The sequence below is a fragment of the Protopterus annectens genome, chromosome 3.part0 (genome assembly GCF_019279795.1).
Source record: "Protopterus annectens isolate FY-2018-M chromosome 3.part0, PAN1.0, whole genome shotgun sequence".
In the NCBI taxonomy this organism is placed as follows: Eukaryota; Metazoa; Chordata; order Ceratodontiformes; family Protopteridae; genus Protopterus; species Protopterus annectens.
The window spans coordinates 1,474,710,768-1,474,732,470 of NC_056731.1; positions in this window are offsets into that span (position 1 = coordinate 1,474,710,768).

The following is a 21,703-nucleotide window of genomic DNA, read 5'->3' on the forward strand; positions in this document are numbered from 1 at the left end:
AAAAAATATATGCATACACAGTATACGCATTGGTATCTCATTCAATGGCAACATATCAAATCAGCTGTACTACAAGGAATGGGCAGTATCCATGTAGCACTGTCACTGCAATGTGGAGGCAGTGAAAAAAACACATTAGGCTATTAATACCTAGCTAAAGTATGGATAACATATAACAAAATAATTATGCACACACTAGTAATGGGCACAATAAAAACAGAGTACCTATATACTGTCTGCATATATAGTGAATGTCTTATAATATCAGAAGACAGTACTGTGCAATTGCATTTACAATGTGGATGTCTGAAAGTTTGACTGACCTATGTCAGATCACAAGACTACCAAAAGACCAATAACAGCAGTGTCTTAACTATTTTTGTAATGACTAATTAATAAGTTGCATAAAGGCAGTACCATATGAAAATGTATCTATCTATGTATCTATCTATTTGGATGTATATTAAATGCTCGAAGAGGCGTTACATTGAATGCCTTTTCAGCGACACGTAAACACCGAACGCACTAAACTGCGAATGTTCAAAACAGTGATTTCTTTCCCTGGGAAAGAAATCGCTAGCACAAAAACACATACACACAATTTCAAACAAAACTAAGTGGAGGACATCACCCCTATACCCCCCAATATGGGAGACTGTGCCTCCCCTAACTAAATATACCAACTCCGAGATTGCACTACAGTGGGTAAAGGCCTATGTCATAGCGCAGGCCTAGTGATTTATTTCCCTGGTAAAAAAATTGCTGACCTGAGCCTTCACTATTTTCAGATTTGAATCTATATGTGTTGGCAAAACGGCATTCGCTGTAGTGCTGTTTTGCTGATCTAATATAGACCCATTTATCTATCCATCTATCTGTCTATCTATCTATCTATCTATCTATCTATCTATCTATCTATCTATCTATTTATCTATCTATCTATCTATCTATCTATCTATCTATCTATCTATATACATATACATATCACTATGTAAACAGTAGTATACTTAGTATAAGCCCTTAACATACGTTTCAACACACTCCTCAAAAGGCAGCCAAGCTGTGGAATCAGTTGAAATATATCATGATTTGCAATAAAAGGAGGAAGAGAATAAATGCAGTTATACCTCAGTAAATTCTGATATAACTAAGGATTCTGAAAGCAGTATGCATTATTAATGAGCATTATGAATGTGTACAACACATGTGCAAGAGCAATAAGCAAGACACACTCCTCTAGAAAGTTCATGGCATTCAGTGATAGCCTGTGAACAGCATTCTTAAGTACCATATGCATCCAACATAATTAATGGTGTTCATTTGCATAGACTGTTTCTGAATAACTTTGATGTGTGCCTGAATAATCTGGGTGATCTCAGAATAAGTGCCTATAGTTTGGCATATATGATGGATATCTGCTATTCTCTGTTCAGCTATAGAGGGCATCACTGATGCCTGCCAATAAACAGCACACTCCATTGTGCCAAATTTAAAAAGTGACTCTGAGAATGTTCCACTTCACTCTGCTTTCATGGAAACACCGAGTAGTACCTCAGTGAGCCTTTTCAAATAGTACATGTTGAAAATCCCTGTAATTTATGTATCCTTTGCTCACAAATGTGCCTCATATGTAGTTAAACATCCATTTCATATACAAGTAAACCAATATACAGTGACCATATACTGTGGCATAGGTGACAATGCATAGCTGTTTATAGTTAGCTCTGTCCAGGTGATGTGTTTCAGTGCACATTGTTATGTGGATGTGTGTCAGGCATCACTTTACATGTAATCCTTATGCTCTATATACATACTTTACATTGGATATTGTGCATTAGGTGTTCTGTACACAACCGCCCACATTTCAACATCCACACCATTGCTTCGACATACGGTACAGGTGATCATGGAATGTATGCGTTCATGTGTGATATGTGATTGCACTTAATGGTTATTGCAGAAATGGTCACTGCAAAGGTACTTTGCTGTAGGAAGACCTTAGGTTTCTATAGGTAGCTGATACTGTTTGCATCCTACTTGCAATACAGTGACGCAGGTGTACCTCACACCATGTGTATGTTAGGCACATGGCACAGTTGTCATCATTTGTCTTCATGTACATAGTCCTGCCTTTGTGGTGTCAGATGTGGCACATCAAATTATTAATGTACAGCTAAAACTCTGTGGCCACAGTTGGCTGACATCACCATGTAAGGAACTGAAACTTATTAGAAACTATTGCACATACTGTATTCCTACAAGTAGATGTAGTATATCAGGAGTGGAACAATTATACAAGTATGTTGTACTTGCAGTGGGCATGAATAATGCTCAGAGATGGCATGTGATATTCTATCATTTCAGTTGCATTTGCTTACAGTGTCCCATATTTATGCAATGATGCCGCTCTCCTGCAGCAGTATTTTCCTAGTATCTTGTCAGAAAACTTCTAAGTATGTCAATCATTTTCAGCATTGCATAGTGCCACATTGGGCAGATATTTACCTAGCACTTGTAGGTTTGCTGGCTCTGTCCTAACTTCTATCATTGTGATTCTACACCTCTGGATCTTTCTTACTTAAAGCCTAGGTGTATGTGTACATCCCCAGAGCTGCAAACCTAGGCCATGAGTAAAGTATTGTTCCATATACCATCTTATCAGTAATTCCAGATCTCCCAGTAAAGTACTCAGACAAAACTGACAACACTACAAGAATGATGTAGCCTGCTTTGGTGGCTTTTACTGGTTTTGGTATTCTATTTTGTTTTTGTTTTTTATTTAGTTAAAGTGGTCTTGTTGGCAGGTTTTGTTTTTTTTGTTGCTTTGGTGCATTAACTTTATCTTTGTTAGCATGGTGGACCATATATAGATTGCACCCCTGATTTTTTACCTTCTTGTTCCCCCTCCTGTCATGTCTGCATATTTATTATTTTGTGCTATGTCCCATCACTTAGTATTGTATCACATTGTGTTTGTATTTTGTAGTACTCTTTAAGTGACACATGTCTTCCTGATCCAGTTCTTTTCTTCCACTTCCCAATAACTCACTATTCATTCTTTTCTACAAATGCTTAGTGTATTCTGGTCCTCAAACTAGTCCTCATTGCCACAGGTTCAGGTGTCAAAAATATGTGTGTTTTATATATATATATATATATATATATATATATATATATATGGGTCTAGGACTATTCACTGAAAGCACATTTCACTGAAACACATTTGACTGTGCACAATTCACTGAAAGCTCAATTCACTGAAAACACAATTCACTGAAACACATTTCACTGAAGGTTATATATGGCCTTTTCCCCACTGTAGTGTGACCCTTGAGTTAGTATATATAGTAAGGGGGTGTGGGGGGCGTAACCCCCACCTATTTTAAATATTTTGAACTATATACATGGATACTTGCAATTCCAATAAATTACTCTTTTCTGAACATAATATATATCCAAACTATGCTCCCCAAACCCCCCCTTACTATATATACTAACTCCAAGGTCACACTACTGTGAGGAAAATACCATATATCTAACTTTCAATGAGATGTGTTTCAGTGAATTGTATTTTCAGTGAATTAAGCTTTCAGTGATTTGTGCACAGTCATTTGGTTTTCAGTGAAATGTGCTTTCAGTGAATAGTCCTAGACCCATATATATATATATATATATATATATATATATATATATATATATATATATATATGGGTCTACCTGATATTACCAACATGCCAAAACACCGACAATGAAATAACCGACACGACAAAACCGAAAAAAAAGAAAGTTCAAAAACATGAAACTTCACATGCCTGACAAACCACAATCCCAACAATCAACAAAACAAGTATCCTTCCCGAAAAACACACACATAGCACAAGCACACCATAAACCTTACAAACCTACACTAAAACTTACATACACAACTATCTATGCACTAACCTTAAGCTAAACCCTAACCCAAAGGTCCGTCACTATCGCACACTTACCTTACCCGCACCCTAAACCTAACTCACTTAATCTGCCCCTAACCCTCAAGTCCATCTCTATTGCACACTTACCTTACCCGCACCCTAACCCTAACTCACTTAACCCGCCCCTAAACCTAAAGTCAGTCACTATCACACACTTACCTGACCCGCACCCTACCTTATTGTCCGTCACTATCACACACTTACCTTACCCACACCCTGACCCTATCATCCATCCCTATCGCACACTTGCCTTAACATGTCGGTGTTCTCACTGTCGGGATTCTCAACTGTCGGTCTTCTCTGTTGTCAATCTTCTGGTATCGGTGTTCTCATCATCAGCGTTTAGAAATTTTGGCGTTTTCGGGTAGACCTATATATATATATATATATATATATATATATATATATATATATATATATATATATATATAGATCTAGGACTTTAGAACGAAAGTTCAAAAGCCTTAATCCATTACCACCGAACAAACTTTAACGAAAGTGCTTTCATCGAAAAAGCGCTTTCGTTAAAGTATGTTAAAAAAAAAAGAAAAATACAAAATCTACTTGAATGCAGGGGGGAAGCCCCCCTGCACCCCCCGATGTGGGGGGCTGTACCCCTCACACCCCTCTACTTTAATATTCTCACTCTGAGTTCACAATACAGTGGGGAAAAGGAAATTTTCCCTTACCGCACCATAGTATGACTGGAACAACAAGCATACTTACGCGAAAGTAATAGCACTTTCGTGCAAGTATGCTCACCAAATTGGGATTCGGTGAAAGATGCAGTCGAGCATCTGTACGGATCCCAAAGACATATATATATATATATATATATATATATATATATATATATATATATATATATATATATATATATATATATATATATATATATACACACACACACACACACACACACACACACACACACACACACACACACACACACACACACACACACACACTCATTCCCCTCTGTCCTCTCTCTCTGACCTTCTGTCCCTTCCTCCATGCATGATCCCCTCTTTTTCCTCATACCCAATGTCTACTATCCTATCTCCCCACTCCTTGAGGTTTGAGCATTATATGTTTCTCACATCTCCCACTCCCCACATTATTTTATATAAAACCTAATATGATGCTGATCAATTTTTTTTTTTGCTTTTTTAATGTCCTCAGCTACCCAGCATTATCCACAATATTCTGATATTGTATATAACCATATACTTGCATACTAAAATCAGTATAAACTTAGGTGGCCTTTATTTTATGCCATTACCTCCATTGTATAGCATACAAATAATATTTTTATCAGCTGCAATAAACTGGTGTGCCATTTTGCAATCTATATATGCATTTTCCAAAGAGCATTGCTATTTCTTTTTTAGTTTTCCTATTAACATACTGTATGTTTCTGTTTAATTCTTTATAGTCACTCTTATCTAGGAGTGATACTTATCAATTATTGCTTTCCTATTTGCATTGTTTCTCATTTATTTGTTACATTACTTGGCTGGTTCTTGCACTTTACTCAGCACATTCTATAAGGCTGCAATGATTCTATGGAATCAGGCCCTATGTATATCCAAAAAAGGAGTGAAAGGCAGTGACAGGGTATGCTGATTTGTTGGAGATAATAAGAAAAAAGTTGAGGCAGTTTTTTTCTCCTCTGTGACAGCTTGAAAATCAGATGTTAAACTTTCTCTTCCTACAGTTCTATATCCCACCCCACATAGTTAACCCCTCCTGGGTTAGGACGTCCAGATCATGGGAAGGGGAATTTGGATTTCAATATCCAGAAGGCAGAGACAAGTTTGGTAGTCTTCAGCTTCATATGCATGCTCATACAGGGTTTTTATTTGTGCCATGTGATGTGCTACCTGAATTCCTAGGTGGGCATATGGTGGTGGCATGATGAAGCCACACCCCATCTACAAGTAAAAACATATTTTAATGTCCACCCAACTCCTGAGCAATCTTCACTCACCACTAAATATGTGATCTGGTAATGGCCAGACATACCTTTTCCGCCTTTGGCCCAAATGTACTTTCACACCTTCACACTTGAAGGAGGTCAGCAGGAATGGCCCTCTTGTTGGTTCCAGTGCCTGGGTTATTAATCAAACAATATTGTCTAGGTTTTAGTCAGGGCTTTATGCCTTTATACCATGGGGCTGACACCTCATTATGCTCTTGATTTACTTCAAAAATGCCTTTTCCTTATGAGATCTCTTCCCTGAGATAATAATCTTTATCACCTTTGCAAATTTCTAAATCTACCCTCAGCTTTTTATAGTATCTTGTACTTATTGAGTCTTCAGTTGACAACTGGCCACATAGCCATCCTATTTGTCATTGCTACTGAGGTTCTGAGGTAAAGGTCAGGGGCTAGGGAGTTATGATTGTTGGAATCAAACCATGTATCATTAAGCAGGGCATTCAGAATGGGCATTTATTTGGCTCCTTGTGGCCATAAAAGAGCATGAGGAGGTGGTGCATGCATTTGTAATGCAACATTGCTATAGGGATATGCATTATGGATAAAACTATGACGGGCTTTAAGTTTTAGTCCATTATGAGTTTATTTATCCTTTGGTGACCAAGGTAATCCCAGTAGGTCAGTGGCCTCTTTCCACTAATGGACATTTACACAACTAGGGTGAAATTTGGCAAACCATTAAGGGACTTCCCTTTAGTGAAGTCATACTGTAAGGCTGCTTATAAAAATGTGCACTATGGAGGAAATGGTCAGGAGAGAGATGAGTGAGTCTGATGGGGTGATTTGCAGAATAAGGAATGAAATGGCAGTGAAGAGACTATTATAGAGATAGATTATGTGGGTTGTGGAGTATCTCATTCAGTAGCATGCAGACTTCAACCTTGTTATTTGGAATCTTAGGTTCTGAAAGACTGATGAATGATGCAGAACCATGCAATAAGGTAGCTGCTCCATGGTCATAGTCTGAGACAGAGCAGAGTGCAGATGGCATGGTGAGAGATGTTGGTCCAAACAAACAAGTTAGTAAGGCAGAAAAGGAGAATTTGATGTTTTTTTTTTTCTGATGAGGGAATTAATGCTGTGACTAAAGTAACTGTCTGAATCACAAAGGACATGTGCATCTGTTGCAGCAAAAACTGTAAGTCTAGTAAGGAGAACAGGTAAGATGAATGGATAAGAATGACATGAATCAGGTCAAAAGGCAAAAGCCCATTGTTAAAACTGAGACTAAATTGGAAGAACCAAATGACAGATATGTATGAACAATTTGGTGCATACATTCAGACTTAAACTTCATCCTTCAGATGAGAAGTTAAACAGAGGTTCCACCTGTCTGAGTTGGTGGTAACTCAAGTGGATTTAAAGATTCCATGGCACCTATCAAAAACGTTAGGAGTCTTTTATTTATCTACAAAAATAAATTTTATTTACAACATATTTACAAATATATACAAATGTACACATATATAGATATGCAAACAGATTTACACATATTCATAGTTTCCTCATACTACATTTTCAGCCCTATTAGACCCCACTCCTTTTTTTCCATAACCACCATCTGATTTTACTTAATGTTGTCACTAAAATCAATTTACCATTAAACATACTTTAATTTATTCTTTCATTGATATAACCCATACAACATAAAATAACTTTGTATCTATTTAACATACTTTTTACTTCTACTCTCACAATACCCATATTTAATTATATTCATGTTTATTTTATCCACTTCTTTTATGTCTTCAAAAATCTTCTCTACATAACTTTCCCCATAACATTTTTACTCTTTTACATTCCAAAAATACTTTCTTTACTTTCTCCTTCTTCACAATGCAAGCACATTTTATCACTTTTTTATACATATTATATTTCCTTTTACTGGCAATTTGTCTATTACCAGTCTCCACAAAACAAAAAATCTTGACATTCTACTTTCTGATTACACCATTTTCTTCTTACTTTTATAGCTTTATTTTTTATCTGTTATGTTTTCCTGTGGCTTTACATAGTAATGTTTTATTATTCAATTATTATGCCACACTTTTCTGTCTTTTTCTTCTTCTTCTTCTTTCGGCTTTTCCCGGTTAGGGGTGGCCACAGCAGATCACCTGTCCGCTCATGACTGGCAGTGGAGTTTTATGGTGTCGAGTTGCCAGCCCGGTGACCAACATTCCACAGAAGGCACACACATGCATGCACTCAAACCTAGGGCCAATTTAAAGTGTCCAATCCATCTACAGCATGTCTTTGGGAAGTGGGAGGAAACCGGAGCAACCAGAAGAAACCCACGTGACCACAGGGAGGACATGCAGACTCCGCACAGAAGGCACCTCAGCTGAGGATCGAACTGGAGAACCTCTTGCTGTGAGGCAGCAATGCAAACTGCTGCACCACCATGGCTGCCCTACTTTTCTGTCTTTTTCTACATCATCAATTTTTATTTTAAACAAAAATATTTTTCTTGGCAACATTTTACTTATTTATGAACTCTATTACTTTTTTTACTTTTTTTTACCATACTTCAAAATTTATCATACTTATATTTATACAATTTTACAACTAATCTCATATTTATTTTCATTTATCCACTTTAAGACTTGGCACAAATTTAATAAAGCAGCATATACAATTGGGTTAATTAATACTAAATCCTATTCCTCATTATTTACATACAAAACTTTTCCTTTTACTTTGTTTAATCTAGAACCCAATATAAATTAAAAAAGTCTGCAATAATTCATTTTCAAATACTATTGGCAATATGAATACATTTGCTAAGTATGCTATTTTTCCCATTAATACTGAATTTATAAAATAAACATTTATGAATGATAATTTATATGTTCTTCAGAAAAGATGAGTTTGTTTTATTTCTTCTATTGTTTTCCAATTGAATTTTACTTACATCTTTATTCCAAAATCATATAAATGTTATTCATTGCGTGTGTGTGTGTGTGTGTGTGTGTGTGTGTGTGTGTGTGTGTGTGTGTGTGTGTGTGTATGTGCGTGTGTGTATGTGTATGAGTCTACTTTGTTTCATTGAAAGCTCATTTCACTGCATTTCAATTCACCCTGACCAAATCACTGAAACCTCAAATTACTGAAAACTCATTTCACTGAAGTGAAGTACTGGTACTGTGTAGAGTACTGTAAGGCAAGTAAAAGATATATACCCTTTTCCCCACTGTATTATGATCCTGAAGTTAGTATATATAGTATATATAGTTAGGGGGTGTGTGAGGGCATAGCCCCTCCACTTAGTTTGGGTATATAATGTCTTCTGGAAAGAGTTAGTCATTGGTTTTGTAAGTATGCATGTCTATGGTTTAAATGTATTGTTTTAAAGCTTTTGGGAAAATATAATATATATATATATATATATATATATATATATATATATATATATATATATATACAAAATATAAAACCAATAGGTGGGGGAGTTACAACCCCAGACTCTCCAATGTGGGGAGTTTGTTCCCCCCTCACCTCCCCTAACTATATAACGTCAGAAGTGTACTACAGTGGGGAAAAGGGCATATACCTTTTACTCCCCTTATAGTACTTCATTTAAGTTAAATGAGATTCAGTGAAATGAGTTTTCAGTAATTTGAGCTTTCAGTGATTTTGTCAGGGTGAATTAAAACTCAATGAAATGAGCTTTCAATGAAACAAAGTAGACCTATATATATATATATATATATATATATATATATATATATATATATATATATATATATATATATATATATATATATATATACATACATACACACATACATATATATATATTTTTTTCTGCATTTAAAGCCATCCCTATTACCACTAGATACTCACTTGTTCAAATTATCCATTTTTTGCAATTATAATGTCATCTGCATATATTAACATAATTGGAATTCTTGTCCCTTCGGGTGTTTAACACCCCACCTGCTGCATTTTGAGACTTATTTCACACACTATTATATTCATAACTAATGCAAAGGAAATACAACTCATTGGGCATACTGCCTTACACCACTCTTCATATATACCTCTTGTCTTAACCAGTCATTTTACAAGTATTTTTCTTTATTATTACTATACATTGGCATACATCATTTCCTAACTTTCTCACTGATATTATATTCTTTCATTGCTACCCATAAGATTTCATGCCTGGCTGTATCACTTTCTCACTTAGTTTTATATACTTTCAATATTATCCATAAGATTTCTTGTACAAATGTATCAAATGCCTTATTAAGGTTTCCTGTCATGATTTTCACTTCTTCTTTTGCATTCCTAATATCATCCATAATTTCTCCAACTATCATTAATATTTTTTGACAGCATTTCCCCTTTATCTATATATGCTATGTTGCATAATATTTTATGTTTTCGTTTCAAATCACTTTTATATTATTTTCATGAAGATCTTATGATCATTACTATTCAATACTGTCTCCAATTGTTCAATTGTCTTCTATCTACCTTCTACCATATGAATTACTAGTATTCCACTACCTAATTCTTTATATATAAAACTTTCATTTAACCATTCATTCAAAATTTTTAAAAAAATATTCTTTTTACCAATCCCTTAAATTTTTATACATTTCATACCCTATTCCATTTGATCCTGCAGTAGAATCTATATTTACTCATCCTAATACTTTATTTAAATAATTTAAAGAAAATGTATTTTCCAACTATGTATTCTCTTTTTTGTTAACCTTTTTACTTTCTATGTTTTATTCACTACCTATTTTTTTTTCTGTTAACATTTCTTGTACATATTGTACTATGCCATTCATAACCTTCACCTGAGTACTTTCTACTTTTTGTTTTACATGTTTTATTTCTCTCATTACACTACCATATTCTTTTACTAGTCATACCATGATACTTATTCTCTTTTTCCTTGGAAAAAGTATTGTTGCTTATATAATGATTTATGTATTTTTTCTAGATTTCTTTCATATAATTATTTTTATTTGTCAATGTACTTTCTATCATTATGTTCAAAATCTTCCAATGCATCCTTATATGTTCTTTTAAATTATTCTTTTTCTACTTTTCTGACATCATGTTGCCACTATAAAAAAGTTTTTTTTTTATATTTTTCCTTAAATGTCATCCACCATTCAGACCAATTTTTATAACACATTTTCATAGTAATATGATCATTCCATAACTATATTAATAATCTGTTTCTTTCTTCATTCCATGCTTTTCCCTTTATCCTTTTTATTCCTTTGTCTATTTTTATATACTCCTTGTTTTCCTTTACCTCTAGCCATATTGCAAGAGGATTACAAAATCCTGTTTCAACTACCATCCTTTCTCCTATAACTAAACGTTCTGATACCATAAAATTATTTATTTTAGTTCTGCACATACCCCATTTGTATGCCCATGATTTTTTGTCCCAAAGTTATAACTTACCAAATCTTATAACTCCTAACATTTTTCTTATGTCATTTTCTTTATTTTTATGCTTACCTCCTAAATCACAATTAAAGTCTCCTGTTATTATAATATTCATATTTATCACTACATAGTCTAAAATCTGATGAAATAAGCATTTCCTTTCTTTACAATTAGCATACGCATATAATGTTATAACTGTATATACTTGTGCTTTCAATTTTAAATCTACAGTGGTTAATCTTCCCATTTTCACTACAGTTACATTTAAAATCTTTGCTGTATTTCCACAGAATATGGCTATTCCATGCCATCTCTCATTTCCCAAATTCCAGACTGTCTTTCATCCTCATAGTTTCTTTGTAATATTTCTTCATTTGATAAAAATCTTGTATCTTCTAATAGAATGACATCTACATCCCATGTGTTACAACACTTCAAAATCTATATTCTGGTTACTATATTCTTAATACTATTTACATTTACAGAAAGCACTCTAAAAATTTAATTTTTCTTTTGATTCATGGTTTCATAGTTAATTACTAGGATAGCTTTCTTAACAGGTCATTCTACACCTCACCAACCCCCCCAAGGTGAGAACTGAATACTGTACGTTGTGTTTGTAAGTCCTTAACTATTACACTAACCTCCAACCATTAGCTTTAAATGTTCTTTTCATCTATTTAGTTTCTTTTTATTTTTTGCTTATCCCTTTAAATTTGCTTTTAATATCTTTTACCAACTGAATTATTTTTTTGCTTTTACTACCTCCCAATTTATGTCTTCTTCATCACTTATTTCAGAATTTTCTTCTATGTCCTCTCTATTATTGTTTTATCTTCTGTTTTTCTTCTATTTCTAATACTTCTAAAATGTCTTCTCTTTACACATTTTCATCTTTTTTCTTTTTCCTTAATCTTATTATTTTATTTTTGCAGTCTATCCATAAATGTCCATTTTATATGTATAACATTGCAATTCACATTTTTTTTCATCATGTTGCATTTCACCACAGATATAATTTTTTTGTCATAGTTATTTATCAAATGGCCTTCTTTTCCAGAAAAAAAAAACACTCATTTGGGTCATCCTCAGTATTTTACAACACCCCTATTCCCCTCTATATTTTCATGCTTAGTATATATTTTTCTCTTTCTATTTTAACACAGTATTGCAATCCCAGCTACCAGTCCATAAACCCATTTTGTCATAAACATTTGCAATGTCCAGTACTTCTTTACTTTGTTTGCAAATGTCCTTTCAAATTGTCTCTTTCTAACGCTTTTTGAAATTCTACATAGGTTTTCTTTTTTTGTTTTCCTGGTAAATACCTTCATCACATAAAGATTTCATGGGCTACAGTATTTCTTTGTTTCATATTCTCCAAGAAAAGTCTTAATTGAATCAAATTATATTGTCACAAAATGTTGCTTTGTTAATAAGCATAAAGTGTTCTTACTTCATGTGCGTTTACACCCAAACTAGCAATTAAATTGTTCCACACTTCACACCTATCCATTTATTTGTCTTCTTTACTGTAAATCATTACCGCATATTTCTGTTTTTCATTTTCTTCTGCTTTCTTTTCTGCTGATCCTCTTCTGCCTTCTTTTACTTCTCCTCATGTGTTTTGTTTTCCATCTCAGCACTATTCTCGTGGTTTCTCTCTGCAAACTTATTTTGTATTTTTTCCATAATGCCCACAAACATCCCCTTCATTTTCTTGTTCAATTTGCATCATCATTTCTTCAAGTAAATCAACCTGCAACCCTTCTGACAGGAGGGTTGTAATTATACAGCCATCGTTTGCTGACTCATCTCCATCAAACATATTTCTTTGAAACATCCCCTCAGAATCCTGCACACATTATCCAGTCTCAGTTTATGGTTTCTCATCCATTTGTCTCATCTCTCCATCATCTCCTTCTCTCTTGATCTGCATCCCATTTTCTCCAGGTTACCTCTGCACCTGGAATGGAAACAGAAAGTTCTCCTGCAAAAAGATTAGGAGGAAGTTCCTGAATGCCCCAGACAAACTTACCCTAGCAGTATAAATACCAATTTGCATCCCCATTGAAAAGAAGCTGCTAGCCTAGTGGGATTAATCTGGTCAACAAGGATATAAATAGACAGACAGATAGATAAACCACAGTGTATTAGAGCTTTTATCCACATAGCTATTGAAAGCTTTAGCAAACTGATATTTGAGAGTTTAGAAAGGGCAGAATGGTTTCTTAATAGCTTTGATGCATTTTTTTTTATCTGAAACTTGAAATATATATGTAGAACCAGATTCAAACAGGATGTTTAAAAGGAAAATGAAGTGTCAGTTTAGAACAGATGATGCAACTAAAATAAGAACTTATTTTACTGAAAAATGTAAAGAGGTTTTTGGTATAAAAATGTCTGCATAAAAGAAGATTATGGAATGGGGCATGGGATATTAATGTTTGTTTATGTAATAATGAAGGAAAAATAAGTTGTATGTCAAATGTGATTATTATAAGTAAAACAATTAATTCTTGGGGCAACTGAAAACATATTTTCTTTGTTTTTCTGCTGAGCATTTACTTAATAAATGTACAAAGAGAGGATGTATACATTGTAGAGAGTTTTGACATGGAAAAATGATGACAAAGTGTTTTGTGGAAGGTGATGGTGAAAAAGTATTCACCATTTTTGTTTGATTATTATAAATGTACAACTGAAATTAATTGAACTAATACAAATGTGCAACAGGATGCACCAGATAAAATGAAACTGAGGCAGTAAAACAAACAATATAAAGTTAGTCACATGTGATGTTGAAAAAGCACATGATTGTATAAATGGTAAAATTATGTTTGGAATTTTGGAACAGTATGGATTTTAGGAGAATTTCTGGGGATTTTTTTTAAGTCTGTTTATAGAATTCAATTATTAATGAAGTTGTAAATGAATAGCATCACAATGAAATTACAACAAATAGAGTAAAGCAAGGTTGTCCACACAGTGGAACATTTTCTGCTTTGGTAATGAATGCCATTATTTCTAAAGAGGGGTGGAGCAAAGAGTGGGGCAGTAGTATTTAAGGATGTGACAAGAATATTGCTATACTTAGCATATGTGATGATTTTGTGATAGCTAATTAAAAAGGTTGAATAAAGGAAGCAATTATAGAAACGATATGTTGGATGAGTGTCACTGGACTAAAATTAAAACAAAATGTAATGGGTAAGGTGAGCGAGGCAAAGTGGCTGGAATGTATTTTACTAGATCATAAGTTAATTTATTAAGTATTACTTTTGACAATGAAAAAACAGTAATCAATCAATGGAGTGAAAAACTCAAATATGACAGACAAACTATAGAATATAGAAAAAATGTATATTTCATACACTAAAAAGTTTTACATCAAACTTTTAAGCTAATTAAAGATGGAAATGAATATGGAATGAGAAAATACAAAAAAAGAAAGGCATGGCATGAGGATAAAATGAGGAAGTTGTATTATATTAAAGCATGTGAGAATAAGATATGAGTATACAAAGAACATATAAAGAACGAAAAGCTTAAAGATGAACTAGAGATGGTAGACTTTTTGTGGAGATTGTCTAATGAAAGCAATCTGTCAAAGCTGCATTTAAATAAAAAAGAGTAGAAGACAGGAAATGACATGCATGTAGGGTGGATGAAAATATGGGCATTCTCTTTTTAAATATTTCAAGAACAACAGAAGTCTGAGGATTATGTGAAAAAGAGTATCTTGGAGGGTAACACTATCCATTTTAAACATGAATATGATAATATATGATTAATGTGCTTTTTGTCATTCTTGCAGGGGGAATGACTGGATTAAAGACCTTAGACTGATTTAGTAACAAATTTTAACAGACAGCAAGTAAATTAAAAAGAACACTGAACATTATGAGTTTTTTTCTAGCAAATACATGTATGCTCAGTAACAGTTCTGCCATTGGTCTTCATGTTTCCATGAAAATGATCTGATAAAGAGAAACTGGCTGCCTGGTTCTCGAGTATCCTTGGAGACAATCTGATAAAGAGAAGCTGGCTACAGTCTGATAAAAAGAAAATGGCTAAGACATAATGTTAAAAACCCTCTCAGTTCTACTCCACACAGACCATGAGAACACTGGCACTAAAAGTCAATAAAATCACTATTTATCCAATACACACAGTGTTTAGCACTTTCATCTAAATTCCTTAGACTTCTTCAGAACAATTCAATACCATTACACTCCAGTTTAAATACTTCTTTGTGACCTATCAACATGAATCTTGAAATTCCATATCATTAACCATTTAAAATGCCAGTGTGCTTTTCTGAATGCCATCTTTCATTAAAACATTACTTAAACACTTTAAATACATGATATATGTGCCATTAAAAACATATTCATCTATTCAATATACATTTAATGAACATTTAAATAAATAATTTGATGAGTATTTTAATAAAAAAATAATACTTCATACCCACATTCCCTAACTGGCTTCATTTTCTAAAAAAGGTTTTACAGATATGTTACAGATATATTAAAAAGAAATTAGGGGAACTAGAAGCCAGATGGCAAATCAAATTAAATGCCTCATCCCCTCCAGGTATTAATGACCACATATCTGTAAAACCTTTTTAGAAAATGAAGTCAGTTAGGGAATGTGGGTATGAAGTATTATTTTTTTATTAAAATACTCATCAAATTATTTATTTAAATGTTCATTAAATGTATATTGAATAGATGAATATGTTTTTAATGGCACATATATCATGTATTTAAAGTTTTTAAGTAATGTTTTAATGAAAGATGGCATTCAGAAATGCACACTGGCACTTTAAATGGTTAATGATATGGAATTTCAAGATTCATGTTGATAGGTCACAAAGAAGTATTTAAACTGGAGTGTAATGGTATTGAATTGTTCTGAAGAAGTCTAAAGAGTTTAGATGAAAGCGCTAAACACTGTGTGCATTGAATAAATAGTGATTTTATTGACTTTTAGTGCCGGTGTTCTCGTGGTCTGTGTGGAGTAGAACTGAGAGGGTTTTTTACTCTTGTTTTTACGTTACTCAGTTGACTGGTTCTACATTTCGTGATTTATAAGACATAATGTTCTCTGAAAACATTCAGGGGTTTTCCCAAAGTAGTTAATGTTCTCTGAAAATATTCAGGGTTTTTCCCAGCTGGGAGTGCTATAAAGATAAGACAAAACCAACCAGCACTTAGTAGAAGTACAGCATGCATCGTAGCATGGATAACCTTTCATTTTAGGTTAACTGATGTCTATGAGTGTGGTTGTTAGTTTGAGATTTTTGTTCCTATGAATATGAAGGTGTACATAGTCTGTGTGTTACTATTAAGTTACTAGGTTTTAGGGAGTTATTGGGGACATGTTTATTTTTTGTTTGAGGATTTTCAGTAAAACTAAAAGTTTTATAAGATGTGACATAGGGTCAAATGGATATGACAAGAAACAACTGTATAAAAGTTCAACCTGCCAAACAGTGTATGCATGCAACATAAAAATTGGAACTAAACATTTAACAAAAAAAGTAACAACTTTTTAATACAATGATGCTTTCTTTAATGTCTTTAAATGTAAATGGCCTCAAAGATAAATACAAACAAGAAATAGTAGTTAACTATAGTAAAAAGTGTAGAGTACAAATAGTTATGTTACAGGAGACGCACTTAGAACTGAACATGTTAATTTGATAAAGAAAGGTTTTCAGGATGATTATTCAGCAGAATACCTGGGGCAAAGGAAGAGAGGCGTACACAATAATTGCAAGAGGAGCTCCAATAGTGATTGAAGAACATAAAAAGATTAATAAGTGGCAGATTTGTAGTGCTAAAGGTCTACTGGCGTGGTAGGAGGATTACACTTGCATGTATTTACATTCCACCTAAAACTGCTATAATGGAGCTTAAGAGAACTTTGGGAGATCAGTTTTCAGCAAAGAATATTACTTATAGGTGGGGACTTAAATTTGATTTGAAGCAGTGAAGATGTGTCTGGGTGCCCTAGAATGGAAAATATAACAAAGGAGGGTAGATTTTTGAAGACATTTATGAAAATATTTGAAATGAAAGATGTGAATTCAGTAATAGGATTTTGCAGTGAGTTTATATATTATTCCCCAAGATATAAAAACTGGGCTAAGCTAGACAGAATTTACATTTCACAGGAACATGTGCATTTAATTGAAGGTCTTGATACTCGCCAATAATTATTTCAGATCATGCACCAATGACAGCTGAAATAAAAGCTCAGGGTTATGAAATAAAAATGAGACATTGGTGCTTCCCCACCTATCTGTTGATAAGAGAGGAATTTAAGGAATGGGTAGTGGAGATTATTCATGAGCTGTTAAAAGGATAAACCTTTTTTGAAAATATAGCTAGGCAGTGGGATAAAATTAAGGTGGAGTTTAAAAATAGGGTGAAAATAAAAGAAAGATAGCTATGGTTAACAAGTAACAAGAATTATTTAGAGGGACTGACAAATGTTAAGGTATTGCAGAATAGGAGGAATCTCACAGAACAAAACAAGGATCAACTGCAGAATGCCAGGCAGAAAATAAGGGATTACTTCGATAATATGCACAAGCTTAGAAAAATATTTTTTGATAACTCTAGAGCATAAAAACTTTTAGCACAATGACTCAGGCAACAGAAAGTAGAAAGGGCTGTCACCAAACTTAGGGAGCCTATAACACGGAAGGTAACAAGAGATCCTGTAGAGGTATTAGAGATATTTCAGAAATTCTATGAGAGTCTTTATAAAGCAGATAAATATGAAAATAAAGAAACAATGCAAATGGAAATCTATGTGGAAGAATTAAATATGCCAAGGTTAGAGGTAGATGAAGCTCAATTACTAATGGCAAGGATAGGAGAAGATGAGATAAAAATTGTGATATATAACCAATCTACAGGAAAGTCCCCAGGAATATATGGTATTCCTGTGCAAGTTTGGAAGCTGGGAGGAAAAAACTGATAAAGATCTGAAAGGTTTTGCTTAACATTATCTTAAGAAGAGGAGAAGTACTACCATCCTAGAAAAAATCAGTAGTATCTGTAATACCTAAAGAGGGTAAAGATCCATCAGATCCAGCTTCATGCAAGCCCATTACAATACTAAACCATAATTAAAAAATGTTCATGTCTGTAATGGATAAAAGAATGAGAAAAGTAATGTCTAAACTGAGAGATATGGATTAATGTGATTTTGTGGAGGGGAGGCAAACATTTGACAACATTAACAGAACATTGATGATCCGGAGGGAAGCAGAATGTAAGAAATTACCATTGTTGGTGGGTCTTGATGCAGAGAAAGAATTTGACAGAGCAGGGCAATGGAGGCATTTGCATTTCCTAAAAAATATATAATGTTGATTATTAGGATATATGAGGGATCAGAGGTCAAAATTAAAGTGGGCGTGGTCCTCTCTGATAATTTATGCTTGAGCAGAGGAACCAGGCAGGGATGCCCTCTTTCCTCTTTATTATTTACATTATATTTAGAACCACTGGTAAAGAAAATAAGGGACTCAGAAATTCAAGGATATAAATGGTTTGGTAGTCAAGAAAAGCTGGTGTCATTTGCAGATGATATTATTTTATACCTGACAAAACCAGAAAAAGACATTACAATGTTGTGGAACACTTTGAGATAATTTCATATCCTTTCAGGATACAAAATTAATGAAGCTAAAACAAAGGCAATACTGGTAGATTATGAATCTGCACATGAACTGGTTCAGGAATATCCATATTTAGTGGACATGATAAAATGGAGTATTTAGGTGTATGGATTAAAACTGATTCTAGTGTGCAGTTAAGGATATATGGGAAGAGACTAAACAAATGATAATACAAAAACTGAGAAAATGGAAGCTTTGTTATATGGATATGGATAGTGAGATTCAAGCAGTTAAAATGTTTTTAGTCCTCTTAATCTTATACACAGGTCAAGAATATTTTTTTATCAACCAGAGGAAAAGTTGTGGATAGCAATTTATAAAGAGCTGAAGGACTATATCTGATAGGGGAAGATGGCAAGAGTCAAATGGGATAAGCTGATTTTTCCAGTAGAACAGAGCAGATTGGGATTACCCAATTTGAAGGGGTATTTCAGAGCTACACAGTTAAGAGTCCTATACATAACACAAGCAGAAAACTATAATTCAAAGTGGAAAGGGATGATGATAAAACAAGAGGGAAGTTCAAGAAACAAGGAGAGACTGGGATTTTGGATGCAGGCCTTTAAAGAGAATGACAGTAGTCATACAGAATATTATATCCTTAAAGTAGCAGAAAGTATTCTAAGAACTAAATGAACATGAGAAAGGAGAAAAGACATTCTTCTGATATTGATGACTGCAATGAGGGATAAAAACAATAGACAAGAGGGGGCTGAATTTATTTGACCAAACTGGCAAAGGAACCAAGGGTATTGAGAGCAAATAACTAGAGAGGGAAAGATGATAGAATGGGAAGATGCCAAGAACTTATTTGGACTGCAGATTAGAGATCACCTTCCCTATCAGGACTGATATCAGAGTACAGGCAAAGAGAAAGAAATGGGGGGGTGGGTCATAAAAGAAAGACCAGCACTGGTTGAGTTTTTAATACAATCTAGAACAGAAGTTGCCATTAAAAAATGAATAATAAGTAGAGCATATAAAATATTGCATGATAACTATAAGAATCAATCAGAGGCGGTTAGAAAGGACTGGGAAGAGAGATTGGATAAGCAATTCACAAAGAAACAATGTGAAGATATATGTATGTCTCCCAAATATGCAACAAAATCTAGATTTAGGATTTTTGCCTGGAAATTTTTAGATAGATATTTTTATACCCCAAGTAGACTCCTTTTCGTCAGGCAGACAGAAAATGTTGGAGTTGTGAATGGGGAGAAAGATAATTTGGAACATATTTTCTGGGGAGTGCACTGAGTTGGCAGACTTTAATGATTCGCTGTGAGATGCACTGTCGAAGATGCTGGGTGGGACTGGTCAGATTCGTCTAACGAGGGAGATGTTTTTTCTGAGCTATGATACAGAATCGGAATTTTCTAGACAGGATAAGGCCTTACTGTGTCTAATAATGGTGGCTGCCAAAAAAATCAATTACTAGAAAATGGAAATCAGAATCTAAACCAACTATTTTGGATGTAGTGAATATAGTAACAAAGATAAAACAACTGGAATTGAGATCTTTAGAAAAGAGTAAGAGCAAACTACATAAGAAAAAATGGGAATTGTGGGAACAATACATACAATGGAGGAATGAGGTTTAAAAGGTGGCAGGACTTACAAAGAGTTACTGACACCAGAACTGCTTGACCTCTGACAACCTTTTCTGTGTTAGTGATTCACAAACTGTCATGCAGTTGTCTGTTCCAATGCTCTATGTGTTTTTTTTTTTTTTTTTGCATGGGGTATCATATGAGTAACCCTCCATCACAACTCTTTAATGGACCCATTACAAACACTCATAACATTTCCATCCTATTAGTCCTCATCAAATATAGTCTTTATAATGCTTGCCCAATGTGCCTTTGTCAAGGAGTTGCATGGCATGTGTGCCAAGGTCCTGGAGAACTAGTTCATTCTAATGGCTAGTAAAGTTTTCTAATGTTTGCCTCCCCTTAGGTGACCATGTTAATGCATGTTTACCGGAGAACAGAACATGTCAGTCAGTGGGTGCAGATGCTACATTTTGGCATGTACAGGAGTATGATTGCACATTCTCACAATTAGATTCTGATGAAGTCTGTTGCACACAGATGAAAAACTATTTTGTGTATTACACAAGCTTAAATAATTTTGCAGTATCTACCTTCACCAGCAGTGCCTTTTTTTTTGGATCCGCTTTGCAACTAGTGTTTTCATTGAAAAATGCCCCATTGGCCTTTAAATAGGTAAATGTGCTTGTGCTTGTATGATCTCTCACACTAGGCAAGGATACCCCACTAAATAGGAAATTTATTTTATACAATGCAGAATAAGAAATTGAAGACCACAGATTTCCTTAATCAGGACAGTTTGCCTAAACTTTCTGCAGTTTTACAGAAAACTTGAGACTAACTGTGGATGTGATATGTGGCAAATCTCAAGTTAAGAGATATTGTGGCTACTGAAGCTGAAGGGAAGGGCTGCTGGGATCTACAATTGTAATTATCAGAGGAATAGTCTCTACTCTAGATAAAAAGGTCATTGATTGGACTGAGACAGAGTATATAAATCCTGGGGCAAAGGTATTTTTCTCACTGTGCAAATACTGTATAAAGTTGGGGTATTTTT